Genomic DNA, 18678 nt, shown 5'->3' on the forward strand with positions numbered 1-18678 from the left:
CCCCCCCAACTTTATGCCACTAGTCTTTTCCATGCAGGCAGGAAGTCCTTTATTCTGCTTCAAATTCTGCAGGTGTTTTACCATTTATGTGCACAGAGGAAATATTCTATTTGCTAATGAGAAAAAACACAGAAAATACTTGAACTAGACATGTCTTCTTAAAGGCTCCTCCATAAGACACACAAAATGATTATGCAATAATCTTATTCATTTCCAGTTGCTATTCTAAAAACAGAACTAAGCACACTCAATACTGAAGGTGCAGAAGTCCACTGTGTAAAATCTTTAAAGGAGAGTTTGTAGTGTTTGCAGATGAGCAGTAGAAGAATAAACCCACAGTATCTGAAGGGACCAGAGAAGATGCAGTTCTATTGCCCAGCAGCAAACACACTTCTTATGGGGAAGAGTGGACACAATTACGCCCCTGGATTATTCCATTCCTCCATAGGCTGCTCATTCATTTTGCAGTGCACAGTGTCTGCATAAAATACAGGCATTTAGACCAACAGACAGGACTCAACTGCCACAGAGCTTTTTACCACCTCAGTGTGGTTCATAGTTTAATTTATTCCTTCCTCCTCCACAATATGACTTTTTGTTGTTGTTTGTTTTGGCTTCAATTCTGGTGTTAGCTGCACACTTTAAGGAAGAAATTTGAGATTCCAGTGTCATTGTTATCAGAGGCTGGGATGGGTCGTGAAAGTAGGACAGCAGAGCTCACTCAGGGTGAAGGGAAACTCAGATAAGGTCTGGGACAGGTACTGCCACTGTTAATCTATTCAGTAATTGTCTTTTTAATATTAAAAAGCAAGCAAGCAAAATTGTCTTTTGTACTCAGATGAACACATACACATGCAGAAAACTGTTTGAAAATCTCAGTAGACAAGGTTCAAGCTCAGAGTTACAGTCTGCTTTCCACACTGAAAAGAACCCTCACAAAAAACCTGCATCTCTCTTCAGTAATTCTTATTGGATAAATCCAAATTATAAAAAGAAGATTGGGCCCAAAGCAGAAGTTGCATCAACCTGTAAAACAGTACTCCCCTACTACAGGAGGTTTTCATAACATTATATATTAGCCAAAAAAAAATCAAGAAATTATGTTATTACAATAAATCAGTTCATGTAAGCAACAGAAAAACCTATCTTCTAAAAAAGGTGACTAAGCATGAAATTAATGTTGTTTAACTTGTATGTTTAGAGTTGTATTTCATTACTACCATGTAACTAAAATCTGCAGAATAATTGATTTTGTGGACATCCTTTAAACAACATATTGCTCCTAATAGACAAGTAACTTTGGCTTGTGAATTCACTGAGATTCTCAGATTTAGAACGGATTTAGGGATTGGAATGTAACAGGTTATAGCTATTTTTAGTATAGCTACATTCTGAGTGGCAATATATACTAATATATATATATGTAGTGAATTTAAAAAATTAGATGCTGATGCTTTAAATAAGCCAAAAGCACTTCATCTGTCTCACCGCAGCATAATTATGCCAAAGGCACTGTGGAGGAAGGCAAGTGTGGTATCTCCACTAGCCATCTGCCACACTTCCCACCTAGGATGAGCACAGAACTCCTGATTGAGCCCAAACTGAAAAAAGGAAGCAGGGAAAGACTACCTGAATATACATAGAGATGTTGCCTTTGCATACAACGTGGACTCAGAAAAGCCAAACCTCAGCTGAAGTCAAAACTAGCAAAGACTGAAAAGGACAAAGAGGAACACTAGGAACAAAGGACAGACTAAGAAAACTGTAGGGCCTTTGCTTAGTGATGCAGGGGACATAGCGGGAGTGTTTGCAACACAAGGGACTTTTGTGTGTCTGAATCAAATATGCAAAACTGTCTGACAAGACATTTGCCCAAGTTGTTCATATTGAAAAGCAAGGTGATCATCAGTTAGATTAAACAGTAATTAGAGAATTAGAAAGAAATGTCTGAAAAAAAAAATCCTCTCAAAGTACAAAAAAATTAAAAAAAGAAAAATTAAAAAAAAAAAATCAAAGTCTGTACCAGCAGGAGGGACCTTGGAGAGGACACAGCATAGGTGAAAAGCTGGTTTGAGGCTGCCAATCATCACTCCACTGACTGCACCACAATATCTGTCCAGACCAAAGAACACAGCAACCCTCCTGGATAACACAAGATCCTGCACTCCAGCTAGCAGGTGGTCAGTACAGGGTGCAGCCAAGGAGAGCCCAATCCTTAGGTGCACGAACGCAGGCTTGTGAGGTGCATTCTTAGGGACACATGCATTAGGACACTGCAGTGAACAGCATAGGTACACACAAATATCTAGAGTGCCTACATCCCCAACAGGAGTCATGTGCAAACACATGGCCCTGTAGCTGAAGAGCAGAGGGAGTTAAACGTTGGCCTAGAGAGGCTGTGAAATGTCCAGCTCTGAAGATAATTGAAGTGTTACTGGGCAAGGCTCTGAAAAACCTGCTCTAATGGACCACACTTTGGGTAAGGGGTGACCTCCAGAGGTTCCTTCCAAAATAAAAGATTATACGAATTCATCATTATTATTGCTGTCAGCTTTGAACTAAACTTCAAGATAACCTCTCTTTAACACAATGTCTTAATACTCTTCCTTTGATAAGATGGTTTAAAATTCCTTCTTTAATATTCCCAGTCTTGTCACAATTTCTTCCATTCCATGTAACTTTTGAGTTTATGAATGTCAGAATATTTTATGTCTTATCATACACTTCAGTACTAAAGCAATCTAGTACTATTGCTAATAGTCTAAAACCAAATGTATAATGATGTGACTTCTCAGAAAAACAGAACATGCCAAATATTTCACGTGCACACAGAAATATTTCTTAGATGCCTCACTTGCTAATTATGGGAAAAAAAATATTTTATTGCATGTTATAAAGAATATTGCTAACGCTGTAAGATTAAAGCTGTAACGTTAGAATTTTCACAGAAAACTACTAAAAAGAACAACAAAACACAACAACCTCAAGAAGAACAGTTTGCTACACCAGCCTTCCTAAAATAAAGATAATAAGAGGAAAGTACTATCAGCTACTATAGCTACTACTACTATTACTATCAGCTGCACATACAGTTCAGAATTCCCGAATCACATATATTACATATTTATTTGTTACTGTCGGCTGGGTTGCATGTTGTATTACGCAACTGATGACAAGACATCCTGTTGTATTTCATTCCAAAAAACTCAAGTGTCTGAAGTCCCCAAACAAACCAGACCTGTGAGGAAATCACTCAAGTTCCCTCTCATTCATCTTGACGTCAGGAAAATATAAATTTTATCTCTTTACCAAGTCTCTGCAATCAACTCTTCTTCCCATTACCCTCTCATTAAAGGTTCCCTTTCCATCTGTTTTGCTTCCCAGAAAAAAAAAGTGTGACCTGTCTTACATAAAACAGAAGCTACACTACAATTTCAGGCCCTATCACTCATCACCTTCAACGGCACCACCTGTTCTGATGCCTGGGTCTACGCCAGTGTACTTGGCATCACATACATGCAAGGCATTCAGATACTACAGTGTGAACAGGCTATAAATAAACAGACTGAAACCCTCCTTTTCTCTTTCAAGTAAAACCACAAGGTAATTAAAATTTACCTGTGTAGAAACAAACTCTGTATACTTGATCCAACAACATAAAAGAGCAGCCCTGCTCTAGAACTGCTGGCTGTTAGAACCAGCCTCATCTTCCTAAACATACTGGAATACAAGCCAGCAGTCCCTGTGTTTCAAGTCCGAACACAGCAGTTTATACCTTTAAAGTAGTAAATTATTTTAATCCTGAGAAGGAGTTGCACCTTTTGTCCTTAACATCCAAGGCAAAGTTTCTTGTAGCCCACTTGCAAAGTTAGTGCTTTTATCTGCTACAGATCCTTAAACTTCTGAATCAAGCAGACCACTAAAGGAGGTCCTACAGAATACTGCAATAGAAGCAGCTGCCTCTGCTGCTGGAAATTGGTATTTTTGACATAAGACAGACAAACACTACTGCAAAGTCGTTCACTACAAAATATCATCTGAATGCAATTTCACAATTTAAGAATATATTAACATCCAGGTTTCTTAGAGAATTTTATCTGCCTCTTAATAAACAAGACACAGCACTAAGCAATTTCTCAACAAAGCCCAAAGATCTTGTCAACTACATAGTAATAGTCTTGCATGATCAATTTCAGCTAGAAGTTGATTCAAATTAAATTAGTGGCTAAAGTCTTCCATTTTGTAACAACAAAAAGGCGATGTAGCCAGTGGGAGAAAGCAACATTTAAGCAGAGGAAGGATAGAAAGTCTTGAAATCAAAGAAGTGTAAGAAGTTAAAAAGAAAAATTCTGAATGAAGGTTACTTATGAATAACATTAGAACCATAGAATTGCTTGGTTGGAAAAGACCTTTGAGATCATCAAGTCAAACCATACCTGGCCACTACTAAACCATATCCCTGAGCACTTCATCTACCCATCTTTTAAACACCACCTGGGATGGTGACTCCACCACCCTCCTGGGCAGCCTGTTCCAGTGCCCGATAACCCTTTAGTGAAGAAATTTTTCCTACTGTCTAATCTGAACCTTCAGTGGTGCAACTTGAGGCCATTCTCTCTCATATTAGTGCCTATCACTTGAGAGAAGAGACCAACACCCACCTTGCTACAAGCTCCTTTCAGGAAGTTGTGGACAGTAATAAGGTCTCCTTTTCTCTAGGCTAAACAACCCCAGCCCCCTCATAAGGCTTGTTCTCCAGCCCCTTCACCACCCTCATTGTCCTTCTCTGGATGTGCTGCAGCACTTCAATGTCTTTCTGGTAGTGAGAGCCCCAAAACTGAACACAGTACTCGAGGTGCAGCCTTGCCAATGCTGAGTATAGGGGCACAATCACTTCCCTGGTCCTGCTGGCCGCACTGTTTGTGTGATACAGGTCAACATGCCATTGGCCTTCTTGGCCACTTGGGCATACTGCTGACTCATACCCAGCTGGCTGTCAACCAACATCCCCAGGTCCTTCTGTGCCAGGCAGTTTTCTAGCCGCTCTTCCTAGAAGCACATTAATAAGGAAAGTAAGAAGCAGGAGAAACAAATCATTCCTCACCAGCACAGCAATGACAAGTTGCTGAAAAGCACACACAGCAATAACTCATTTTGATTTTTGACAGTTCCACAAGTCTTAAGTATACTAAAGAAATATATTTGTCAAATATACTAGAAAGAGCAAAAGCTTTCTCAAATACCTAGCTGAAAAGAAAGATCGAAAACGTAGGTGCTATACAATGATGACAGAGTGGAAATTAAAGAATCTAAATATACTTCTTAAGTTAACTAAACATTTGCTATTTACTTCAACAAAACAATAGCAAATGAATAGTGCTGATGAGTAAAAGTATGGAAACTACCATGCCTGCGATTAAAGCAAAGTTCTGAAAGTTAATGTCCTCAGAAGAACAGCGTAAAAATCAACCCAGCAATTTTAAAGAACTGCCTCATGAAACTGCAGCTCTAGCAACACACAGCAACAAACAAGCCAAACCTCTCCTTACTGCAAAAGCTACAAACAAGCCAGAGCTCTCCTTACTGCAAAACAGCTGAAGTAGCATTCATAATTGAGAAGGAGCACAAACAGTCACACTGGAATCACAATCTTATTTGCTTAACCTTCAGTGCTTTGTCAAAGCAAATTCTGAAGGAAACACAGAAATAAATGGATATAGAATAAAAAAATCTGACTTTACTCGAGTTAAAATGATGTAAGATAAAATAAATGTCTTGCCCAGAAGAATGACCCTATACAAGGGTACACTCTTTGTAATTAGTATGTCCGTCCATAGGTCCAAAACCTAAGACAAAGGGCTGAATGGAGGGTGACCACAATTCAAACCAGTGCGTGTACGTGTGAGAGAGAAGGAAATAAACAGTGATTTAATAGAATAGTTTTAAGGACTCCCTTAGAATTTTCACTCAGAATAATACAGTTCAGAAAAAGATTAACTGAAACTAGAGTTATTGCAAAAATGAGCAGCAGAGTAAAAGCCTAATATTAAAGGGCAAAAGTAAAGACTGAGAAAAGCAAGTCTGCCAAAGCTATTCCAGTTCAAGAAAAGTGTTTGCATTTTTTGAAAAAAAAAACCTGTTCATTTCTTAATCATGGCCCACTTCAGAAACTGCAGGCACAAAGTTTGTGCCTGTCTCTGAGCAGACAAGGTTGTGTCAGCTGCTTCAGGAAGTAAAAGTTACTCCTTGGATAGTTGACAGTTAATGCAGTACAAGCTAACAACTGCACAATACACAGCTTTAATGCAGCGTATTTGCTGTTTACTTGCCATTTTAAAATCTGAGAAATATAACTTCTTATGAGTTAGTGGTGTTTAGAAATAGAATGACAAGTTCTTAGAGGCAGTTGAAACTCGTCAGTTTGTTGGTGTTATGAAGCTATAAATGAAAAGAAGGTTACCAGTTAAGACAATCCAAAAGCCGTTATGTTGTCTGCAAAAGTGCTGCCTGATGGAGCCATAAAGTATAACCAGGCCTGGTTAGTGTTGGTGAGCTGAAAGGAATGCAAGACAGTTAACTGTACTGATGTATCCTAGAGCCCTGTAGTACTACCAGTCATCTGCAGGCTCACCAAGCTATCTTTGGTGACCTTCCTCAGACTTTGCAAATTAACAAAATTCCAAGACAACATCATGCAGCGATGCAATTTCAAGCAGTGGCACTTAATTTATGAAACATGAGTTCTCTGCCAGTCAGCTGCTAACAGCTGTACTTGGAGACACCATTACTCCACAAAATAAAACATTACATAGTGGGTATTACAATCAGTGACAAGAAGCACCTGCAAAGCTCTTGTAACGGTCACTTCATCAGAAGCAGTGTAACACAGTTAGACTTTTCTAGAATCCGCACTACCATAAACGCTGAAGATCCAGGAACAAACTAAGAAATCAAATGTAATTATAAAATATGAGGAAATGACAGTACTATAATGAGCACCATGAAAAATGACAGGAATGCACAGTAAAAACTAAAGTCACAAGAATCTTCTGTGTTTATTCTAAAATGGAACAACCATCGTTTTCACACTGTCAGCTTTTTCAAAATAGGTATCCTTTCCACCCTTTTGCAAAAGAATGATTCACTATTCATTAAAAAAGCAAAACAAAACACTGCTACTATATTGAGGCTCCTTTTTTTTTTTAATGAAACAAACAGAGAGCCCCATGGTAACAACCCACGTTCAGTAATAAGCTGCAACTATTTAAGATATTTTTCCATTACCAATTTAATACACTCCTACACCCTTTTCTACTACTGCTGTAGTTAGAGTACAATGAAGAAAAAAAGCTACTGAAAGCAAGGAGGACAAATTCTCCTGGGTACTGTATAAAGCTTTTTCCACCTGCTGTCTCTTCAATCAGTTGACATCACTTCTCTGGACTAGCCCTCTGCTGCGGTAGCAGGCAGGTAGGTTTAGAAACACTTGTTCTCACCTGGCCTTTAGGGAGGTGTCCCTTCACCTCTTCTGTTGGAGCAGCTCTAACTATGTATGCCTAATATGAAAATACGAAATATGAACTTTATCATCTTCATCAGCAGACAGCAATATCCAGGTGAACAATTTTTAAGGCTATGTGAGGCATAAACACAAACTATCAATTAAATACACTAATAGGTTTCTTAGTTTCCAGATATTCAAGATAATAGATTTGGGTTACTTTCTTCAAAAGCATCTCTAATCGTTTTTTGTAACACTACTGGAGCACTGATCCACACTTATCACCACACACCTTCATATCTGGACCTTACAAACACAAACAACAACATAGTACCAAATCTGTTTTCGGTTTCTAATCCTCTGCTGGCGTTATACACCACAGATATTCACTTACATATACCAGTCTAGGTTTTTTGGGTTTACGCACATGACAACTCGTGTGCTATGTGAAAACCTAGACCTTAACGTGTTCTACAGATCCCCACTACTTGGAGTTCATTTAAACAACACTTTCCAGAAGTTCATATATGTTAAAGTACTATGCCATCTTCTGAGACAATGAGTCATTAAAAAAAGTTATAAAAAAAACAAAACCCAAAACTCCTTCGGAGTCTATTCACAAGAAATACTGAAGTTAAGGGCAACAAGCTTACACCTGACATTTCACACAACTGTCTGCTATTCACAAGTTCTCAGCTACAGCCAGGAATTCAGTTCAGGTACGACTGACTTCACACTCTAAAGTAAACATCTCCAAACCCAGGTAACACAAACAATGGAAAAAGCATGTCATCTACGCCAAACTATTTTGTACTGCCAGAACACCTTTCACCTGTTCTTACATCATCACTAAGCAATTATATCAACCATGGAAGCAGATGTACATTAATCTGTTTTTGGGCCCCAACAGAGTTAATTAAATCACTTTACTGTCAAGACACAATCAAGGTCAGAAGAACTCAACAGCCAAGCGTGGATTTAATCTTACAGCAACTTTGTAATAACACCCCTCATGCACACATCCCCAAAGATGTTAGATGGCATCATAAGATATTTTAAAAGGGATAAAACTGATCCTAGACCTTATTTTAAAGCAAAAAGTCTCTCTCAAATGAGGGAGTCGCACAGCAGACCATACAAATCCAACACAGTACCACTTAACCCACAACACTTTTATCAGTGAAACACACAATACTACCTGCTACATATAACGCAGTGTAACATGCTAGGATCCAAAGCTAGAATCACTTCGAATACAGGGAGCAGATCGGATAACAGTGTATCACAGAATCACAGAATAGTTTGGGTTGAAAGGGCCTTCAAAAATCATCCAGTTCCAACACCCCTGCCATGGGCAGGGACACCTCCCACTAGATCAGGCTGCCCAAAGCCCATCCAACCTGGCCTTGAACACCTCCAGGGAGGGGGCACCCACAGCTTCCCTAAGCAACCTGTGCCAGTGCCTCACCATGCCCATTCTGAAAAATTTTTTCCTGATGTCTCATCTAAGTCGTCCCCCCTCTCCAATTTAAAACCATTCTTCCTCGTCCTATTAGTACATGGCCTTATATAAAAACATGCTAAGATTCAATTTGGAGATCCCTTACAACACACATAGTGGAGCAGATCGGATAACAGTCTATGATGCTAGAGTTGAAACTAGAAATCACCCAGAAGACACAGAGCAGATAGCAACCCAGAGGTGGTTTTGGGCTCCTTCCAATCTCTTGAAAGTGCCCACCTATCTTATCAGTACCAACAGTCTCTTTGCAATTACAGCAGCACGGTAGAGCAAGCACAAACAATATCCCAAAATGAAACCAGAAGCCCATATTGAGCCCCAGAAAGCCAGAGGGAACCCCACAGCGGGGGCACGCCCTGTGGCCCGAGGGAACCAGGGACGCTGCAGCAGTGCCCTTTGAGGGACTCGCCTTCTATCTCTCCCTCCCTCCCTCCCCTCGTCTCCTTCCCTCTCCGTCTGTCTCCCTCCCTCCCTTCCTCCCTCCCTCCCTCTCCTTCTGTCTCCCACTCTCTGTCCCCTCTCCTTCTGTCTCCCACCCTCCTTCTTCTCCCTGCCTGAGACCCCGTCTCACCTTCTGTCTGCCCCTCGTCCCTCTTTATGTCTCCACCCTATCCCTCTCCCCCCATGCCGCCGTTTCCCCCCCGTCCCATGCCGGCTCGGCTCCCCCGGCCGGGGCGCGGCGTGTGGGATGAGCCCCGCGGGAACGGCCTGGCCTCGCCCGCCCGGCGGCTTCGGCAGCCGCTATTGTTCCCCCCGCGGCGATGGGAGCCCCGGCCGAGCCGCTGCGTTTCTCAAACCCGCAGAACCGGGTTCGTACGGGCACGGCACCGCCCTCAGCCTCACCTGCGGGGACGGGGAGTAGGGGGTTCAGGCTCCGCTCCCCCTTTTCCAGGGCCGCCAGGGACTCGCACGTCCCAGACCCGCCTCGGGCCGCCACTCCTCGCTCGTTCCCACGCCCGGAGCCCCGCGGAGCGAGCGCGGCTGGGCGCGGCAGCCACTGCCCCGCTTCACCCCCTCCCTCCCGCACCGGGAACCGGAGCCGCGCGGCTCCCGGCCGCCCTTCTCCTCCCCTTCAATGCTGGGATCAGCGGCTGCTTCCAGCCCACCCTGAGGGAAGCGCGGGCGGCCGGCTCGCACCCTCCCGCCGCAGCCGCAGTCCCGCACGCAGGCCGGCAGCGCGCTCTGCGCACGCGCACGCAGCGCCGGGGGGCGGGAGAGGGGGCGGGGCGCGCAGGCGCGGAGCGGGCGGGGCGCGAGCCCGCGGAGGGGCTGTTCCGTACCGCGCTGGCGGGGTCCGAGCTGGGGTTGAGCTGCAGCGCGCTAAGCTCCGCTGCCCTTGCGGGGTCCGGGCGTTGCATCGCAGCGCGCTGAACTCAATTCCCTTTGCGGGGTCCTAGCGTTGCATTGCAGCGTGCTGAGCTCAAGTCCCCTTGTGGGGTCTCGGCTTTGCACCGCACCTAGCTCCGCTCCCCTGGCGGGGTCCCGGCGTTGCACCGCACAGTAGTGCGCAGAGCTCAACTCCCTTTATGGGGTCCTGGCGCTGCACCGCACCGCGCTGGCACGGTCTGAGCCGGCGTTGTACCGTACCGTGCTGAGCTCCGTTCCCCTTGCGGGATCCCGGCGTTGCACCGCAGCGTGTTGGCGGGGTCCTGGCGTTGCACCGCACCGCGGTAAGCTCAACTCCCTTTACGGGGTCCTGACGTTGCACCGCACCGCGCTGGCGGGGTTCTGGTATTGCACCGCCCCGCACCGAGCTCCGCTCCTTTGGTGGGGTCGCGGCGTTGCACTGCAGCGCGCTGAGCTCCGCTCCCTTTACGGGGTCCCGGCGTTGTACCGCACCGCGCTGGTGGGGTCCTGGTATTGCACCGCACCGTGCTCTGTTCCCTTGGCGGGGTCCCGGCGCTGCAGCGCGCTGAGCTCCGCTCCCCTTGCGGGAGTCCCGGCGTTGCACCGCACCGCGGCCCGTTCCTCTCCCTGGCGGGGTCCGAGCCGACGCTGCGGCTGAGCCCCACTCCGCTGTCGAGGTCTCGGCCGGGGGTTGCGCTGAGCCCCGCTCCGCTAGCGGGACCCTGCTCCGCTTGGCGTCTCGCTCCGCCTTTCTAGCGGGGTCCGAGCCGGCGCTTTGCTCCGCTGGGCTGGTGGGGTCCGAGCCGGCGCTGCGTTGCGCCCCGCACCGCTTTGCGCAGGTCGCGCTCCGAGTGGGTGCCTGTGTCCTGAGGCGCCCTTTCAGCTCCGGGGAGGGCAATGCAGCCAGTCAGCTAGTTGCGCTGCCGGAGGAAAAGTTCTCTTCTCTCCCCTCGTTTCTCTCCGGGCGGCGAAGGTGTCGGGGGGGTCTTTTTTCCCATGGTGAGGAGCGGCGACTCGCTGCTGGGGCGGGGGAGGTGGGTCAGCCACCTTCAACTTTCTGTTTGTTTCTTGGGTTTGGCTGGCCGGGTGTTAAGTGATTTCCAGTTTGAACTCTAGCACGACACACTGTGTTATCCCTTCTGCTCCCTGTGTTCTAGGTGATTTCCAGTCTGAACCCAAGCATAACGCACTGCGTTATCCCTTCTACTCCGTGTGTTCTAGGTGATTTTCAGTCTGAACCCAAGCACAACACACTGTGTTATCCCTTCTGCTGCATGTGTTCTAGGCAATTTCCGGTCTGAACCCCAACATGACACACTGTGTTATCCCTTCTGCTCCCTGTATTCTAGGTGATTTCCAGTCTGAACCCTAGCACAACACACTGTGTTATCCCTTCTGCTCCATGTGTTCTAGGTGATTTCCAGTCTGAACCCTAGCACGACACACTGCGTTATCCCTTCTGCTCCATGTGTTCTAGGTGATTTCCAGTCTGAACCCCAGCACGACACATTGCATTATCCATTCTGCTCCATGTGTTCCAAGTGACTTCCAGTTTCAACCCTAGCACGATACACGGTGTTTTTACGAAGTGGCGTTCCCTACGGCATGGCGCAGGGAGAGCTCCTGCGTGTCCCTGCCGTGTGCCCACCCAGCGCGGCGCCCTGTGCTCCAGGAGGTTGGTGTGGATGAGTGCCAGGTGGGCTTTATGGGTAAAAATCCCAAGCAGGTCTTTGCCCTTACCTTATGTGCTGGCCCAAAGGATGCTGGACTTCTGCACTGTTGATACAAGAAGTAATTACTGTTATAAAAAGTGGAATATTTTTTATTTAAGCTAAAGTAAAGTTAACTTTCATCTAAATAATTGTGTTCTTTGACAGTCAGACAGAATGTCTCTCTGATAGAATGTTTTTTTCCAGCGGTGTTTTTTCCAGGCACTGTTCGTTCTTTGAAGGTAACAATGTCTTGTGTGAAGCATGATCTGTGCTGAACAGATGTCTCCTTTTCTATAATCACCTCTGTTTGGAGTTTCTTATCTTAAAGGCAAGATCAGGGAGAGAGCTGGAGGCAGCTCTGAATTACAAGAGTTTTAGCTATTGCAAAGTTTTGTAACAACATTAAAACTAGACCTTGGTAGGTTTTAGAATATGCATAAAACTTATGGGAAAGTTTACACATATGCATGTAAGTAGGAAATATATATTTTGTCCCCAGCTCTTGTCTTGCTGCACACGTTTGATGGGGAGCACTCCTCATGTTGCCCAGGTCCGATAAAGCATGCTTGCATACTAAAACTCCAAAACAAGTCTTATTTGCTGGCATTTTCAGTATTGCTATCAAGTTTTAAATATAGACAAGCAACAAAGTCCCTAAGGATAACATGCAGAAAGGAAAGAAAAGACTATGCTCTCAAATATATTCTAGTTTATGCACAGAGAGTCAACTAACGCTGGTGAAAGTATTGATGAGACTCTGCTGTGAAATAGACTTAGGATCACATCGGCAGTCATTTGCTTTTCAATGCCTCTGTCAATAAGTGCAGGGTGTCTGTAGGAAAGTCGAGATGGTCAGACATCTGGAGGACTTGGCATTTCATATGTTAGAAATTGCATGGGAATGAAAAAGCAGAGTTAAAAATGACAAGCCTAATGGTAGGACTCAAGTACATTGACCGGAGCCCTTGGCAGAGGTCAAACGTTGTCTTACTAAAATAAGCTCAAGTGGATGCACGTCAATAAAAATGGGCATGCAAACAAATGAAATTTATTACAGTAGACATAACACAATTTATTTGATTTTCATTAGTGTTTTATAACTGTTTGTCTGAGAAACCTTATGCTGTCTCACTCTCTTTCCTCACTTGATCATACTGCATAAACTCACCATGCTTATTTTTAACATCACGTTAATTTTGGTAGTAATAGATGATGATCTCACCACACGGAGATGAAGTAGAAAGTTTCTCTTGGAACTTAAGTAGGAAAACCTAAAAAAAAGTGCTAGCTTAAAAACTACATTTTTATTTGAGTCCTTTGCAGAAGGACTTGCCTGCTGATTTTCTGGGTTCCATGGACAGTCTTCATTTTGGTTTGGTCTAGCTGGTGGGAGCTTGCATTCCCTCTTGAGTGGACAGTGCTTGGAATCTTCCAAAATGTGGGATTTCCCAGGTCTATATGGAGTGATTCATTGGTAATACATTGTTATACAAAGGGGGAAAATGTTTTCAGTTGTTTGTACATTTTTGTCTGATGAAGCGTTGGTGTTTGCATATGTTTAGTCTTTTGATATCATAGGCTGAACATTTTTCTTCAATGATGCAGCAAAATGCGTGTCTCCTTGAAAGCAGACATGCATTTTTTGTGGCTTGAAGGAGCAGTTGTTTACTTGACTGAGAAGTTGAGCGCAGTGCAGTTACTACGGGCAGTGATACAGGACGTCACAGTAGCAGTTCTGAGTTCAGCCTCATTACCGAGTGTTTAAAACAGTCAAGTTATATACCTTTTCCTAATAAACCTTTAATTAGGAGCCAGAAAATGAAAGTTATATTTGAAATTTTGCTGTGAAATGGCTGCAGGTGTAAAAATATAAACTTATGAATCTTTCTTGAACAAATTCTTACTGAAGCGAGTATGAGCCCTGCTCTGTTAATGAGTTTCTACTAAAATAAAGAAGTGAATGAAGTATCAGTGGATCTGCCTTTGAATGTTTTTTCATTTCACTGATGTCTTGTTCTATCGTAGTATAAATTCCTATCATAAAAAAGCTGAACCTGCTGGTTTTCTCTGCAAATCCCTCTCTGAAGCTGCTTTGCTCAGTTGGGGCACTCCATGGGTGAAGTCTTGGTTCTTTTTAGAGTGATGATCACCTAGGAAAGTATATGTAGGATGACTCTCTAAGTCAGTTATAGGGAGCATTTCCAACAATGTCGATTTCCTGCATTATTTGCATAAAGTTTTAAAGAAATTTTCTCACTGAAACAACTTTGATGAGAAACAGGTTACAGAAAAAGGTGTTTTCCTGTGTAATACTTGCTATTTGCGCAGTTTTGAATATCTTCTGGTTTTATCCCTCTCTTTAGCATTTCAAATCTTCCCATGAAGCTTTTGTTTCATGATTATTGCACCTTCTGGTTAAGAATGTAGTAGTGATGGCACACATGTAGGATTAGAGTCTAACATAATCTGTGGTGTCATTCCATGTATTTTCTCTTCTGAGTCTTCCCTATTCTTCTCTCTGTATCTCTCTCCTCCCTCCACCTCCCCCCATTATGGAAAGAACTTCTAGCTATTAGTTTAACTGGTAGATTGGTTAACTGATGGAGGCTGATTGGTTTAATGTAGCATATTAAGAAGTTCTCACTAACTCTATCCACTTATTTCTCTGCTTCCCATTTTGTCCCCTTCCTTTCCAGTAGTTTCCATCTCCTCGCTTCAGGTAGTATCATTCAACAATTCATTTGGCACTTTTTTGCCCCCCCCCCCCCCCCCCCCCGTTTTTAGAAATAAGGTAATCGCTAGAATATTGTAGTTTGTGATTTGCATGTGTTTATAGGAAGATTTTTTTAATTGCTATGGATTAGCATCCACTTCTGTACAATAAAATTTTAAGCACTAGAGTGCCCTGAACAGTGTCCAAAGATCAGCTTGTTAAATAAGAAATAAGGGAAAGATGCTAACATTATTTTGATCAATTGCATTTAGGTGTAGATAAATTATGAAATATCTTAACAAGATTTGTTAACTGAGAGGACTGAGAGTTTGTGAGAAACCTTTTTTTTATTTTTAGGAAAGTGAAGCTGTATTCTGAAAAAAAAAGAATTTTAAACTTTACAATTTGAAGTTTTTCTGTTATAGGTAGCAGTGTATTTAATTTTTGCATAGAGCTTTTCATTACTATTCCAGTGTAAAACCAACGAGATATCCAAGTATTGTCCTCCTTACAGACCAGATAAGACATACTTCTAAGTGTGTTTATGTTCTTCTCGAGATATATATAAATACTGACCATTTCGTATGATAAATATTATTCTTGATTACTCAGTCTGGAGTCATGGTCTCTTATTTGTGTGTTACATATCCCCCAAAAGAAATTGTGTAAATGTGAGTTGATTTTATTGATGATACACAAGCCACATAGAGGAAAACACATCACTCGTCCACAGTTGTGTCGAGTTTGTGAAAATAACAAGCAGCATCTATGTTAAGCATAAGTGACTAAATGTTGATCTTTTAGTATGTAGTCATATGTTTTTCTTAGTCACTTTTCTGATGCCCATTATATTTTTTTATTTTTTCTTCATAATACTTAATTCATTTAGATTAAATATAGTTTAAACCATGCCTTACTTGTGTGTTGACATTTGTCTTTAATATAATCATTTACTTTGAACAGGGTTGTACTATAGCATATCCTTCTTCAGTCTTTCTTATGACAATAGGTGTCTCTTTAATTAAGCTAGAGCAAAGCTACTAGAAGACTCCACATGTGCAGTTGTAACACTAGAACTGGCCAAACTGCAGAGGGTATATATAATTAGAAAATATTTAAACAAATGAATTAAACTGAATTAAATTGATAGTATTCCTTTAAACATACATTGCATTTTAGACCTTGACCTATGCTACCTAGATTTTGTAGCATATCGATCTCCATATGTACTTCATGTTGGATCTTCTGAAGATTATGGCAGCTGATACTCTTATGACCTAAAAGGAGTAATAAAGAAGTTTGTATGTTTCTGTATGCAATGTGCCATTCTGATCTAAAACAAACTTTGACATTGTAGAATTCTGTATTTGATACATGAAAAAGAAAAGATTATTTGCACTTTCTAAGGTTTTGGTTTGCCTTTTCAGGGCTTTTTAAGGTGATCATGCAAATATAGTGGTTAAGGGACATCCTAAATTACACCTATGCATGATACCTGTGCAACTCTCAGATTTCTTGAATTATACCAGCAAAAAAAAAGTCAAGCTGATTGAAACAGAGTAAACAAAGCTATAGATAATGCAAGAGAAAAAAAAAAAATCTGTCTTCTACTGTTTCTAGGCTGAGTGAATGCAAAAGCAGTATAAAAGCAAGCAGATGTCACTCCAAATATATAGTGGGCAATTCTCCTTCCAGACATGATATATTTCTGAAGAGTGACATGACAGTCTTGCTTAATGTTTCTGTAGCATTCGAAAGGAGATCCCGTAATGTTTGTGATGATTCATGCCTGAATATTTTGTACACTTATTCACTATTCTGACAAGCTCTGGGGAAAAAGAGAGAGAGCACATATGAACTGCATTATAGTTTCTTGTGCAGACTTGTATATTAGCATCCAGTTAAGAGAGCGAGTTGATGACTTATGCAACCTCGGCTCAGCTTGCACAGGTGTCACCAAAGGCATCACTTTTGAAAAATGGGATTGCACAACTGTAATGATGAGACTGTTTGGCAGGGAGAGCTTCTGTTACAGGAAGTGAGACATGAGCAATAAATAGCTCTGGGTGACTACAGGGAGCCAGCGTTGGGTTTGTGGGCCTGGCAATTTTTTGCAGGAGGGAAAAAGCCCCCAAATTCCTCCCAAACTACCAACCTCTACACATGACTACAAAAAGCTATATGGAGTCACAACTAAGGCATTGAATTTCTTTTTTCATACTGTTTTTTACAGTAATTTTTAAGAGAAAAAGCTATGCTTTGAACCACACCTTAAGCCTTTACGCAACAACTTATTTTTTCTACTTTGTTATAGGCATCAGATTCTTTAATTACTTAAGACTGAAAACAAGCACTTTTAGAATTTATTAATGAAAATGGAATGGGTTAATCCAACAATTTAAGCACCCTTGAAATCACCAGCAGAAATTGTAACTTTTGTTTATACATTTAAAATACACATACATGCAATGTGTATAAACCAGAACACCGTGTACTAATGAATTAGATCTTAAAATTAGGCTAAATGGAATCTCAGACAGGTTGCAGTATGTAATGAGAGCAATTATTTAAATAACTATTTCATGCTGTTAGGATACTTCTTTGCCAAAGATGTCACAGTATTCTCGTAACTTTCCATGTCTACTTTACTTCCAAGACCTTTGAGAAGAAATTTAAATAGTCACCAGACCAGCATAACTAAGATGTATGCTGAGTTTTCAAGCTTTTCCCGTTTCTTGAGGGAAATACGACAGTTCTCAATTCCCAGTAAGCAAGACAGTCGCGGTCATTTCTTAGAAGGACCAGTTGTGCATGTGCATTTATCTGCTTTTGTATGTTATGGAGAGGATATTTGGCTGGATTGCTTTTACAACTTCTATCTAAACATAAAAATATAGGTTGATACGAGTACAATTTAGTTGCTTGAAACTATGTTATAGTTGTCGTGTTCCTTGTTAATTGTCGTTGATAAGCATAGAAGTAATTCCTGGGCTAAAAGTGGCTCGCTAACTGTAATATATTGTTACTGTCAAAACATGAAGAACTTTTCCTCACGCACCAGAAAAAGAATAAACCACAACGCTTCCTCCCCCCACCCCCACCCCAAAAAAAAAAAAAACCAAACAAACGTACAGGAAAAGAATTTGAAACTTTCATGCTGGATGAGGAAAAGCAATAAAAACTATCTTATTTCAAATTAGCTGTCTGAAGAGTTTGACCTGTTCATCTTTGTCAGATTTAAAGGAAGGGCATCCGGAAGGGCTACTAAGAGATGCTTTGTAAAATGTTAAGCCAGAAATTATTTGGATCAAGAAAAAAGTTGTAAGGAAGATATATAGATAAACTGAAATTGATCTGAGCTTTTCTTACATACAAATTTATTGCTGGCTCTATTTTTGGCAACTGAATGTAAATTTAAAGGGCAAACTGAACAAAACTATTTTACATCTGCCCTTGACTGTGCTAGGTTAGGATAAGAAATTGTGAAAGTTTTGCTTAGAGTTTTCATTAAAAAAAAAAATCCAGAGGCTTTTAACCTGAAATCATTCCTTTGATAAGGACAACTGAGAGTTTACAGTCCAGCATACAGCCTGGAAAGTAATGCCAGGGGCTCCGCCAGCCACTCTGACGCCAGCCCATGACTGGCACGGTGCTAAGTCTGTACAAGGTCAGTAGTTGGAGGTGACGTGGGCTGCCGGGTGTCCCGGCAGCGGGCCTGAAGGTGCAGGGCAGTCATTACTGGCTGCCCACCTGGGAAGCAGGTGCTCACCACCCTAAGCCAGGCAGATGGCTGAAACCTAGGACTGGGAACTCCCTGGTTTAGCAGAGAAGAGTGGAGTTTGTGGGGGAATGGTAAAAGTAAGGAGAGAGAGAGTAGGTGCAA

The 18678-nt window shown here is 42.3% G+C and overlaps 1 protein-coding gene across 15 annotated transcripts in view; it reads right to left on the reverse strand.

The window, feature by feature from the left end:
- LRRFIP2 (LRR binding FLII interacting protein 2) overlaps positions 1–10754 on the reverse strand; it is a 58162-nt gene extending 47408 nt beyond the window's left edge. For 13 of the 15 annotated variants that reach the window (XM_054059641.1, XM_054059637.1, XM_054059652.1 and 10 more), the window contains exon 1: positions 9867–10210. The gene's annotated coding sequence lies outside the window, so the exon portion shown is untranslated. Of the gene's footprint in view, positions 1–6460; positions 6489–9866; positions 10211–10610 lie in introns of those variants that run through there. The other 2 variants (XM_054059640.1, XM_054059639.1) reach the window with 2 other exon arrangements.
- Positions 10755–18678: the final 7924 nt, after the last annotated feature.

The sequence above is a fragment of the Cuculus canorus genome, chromosome 2, assembly GCF_017976375.1.
Source record: "Cuculus canorus isolate bCucCan1 chromosome 2, bCucCan1.pri, whole genome shotgun sequence".
Classification (NCBI taxonomy): Eukaryota; Metazoa; Chordata; class Aves; order Cuculiformes; family Cuculidae; genus Cuculus; species Cuculus canorus.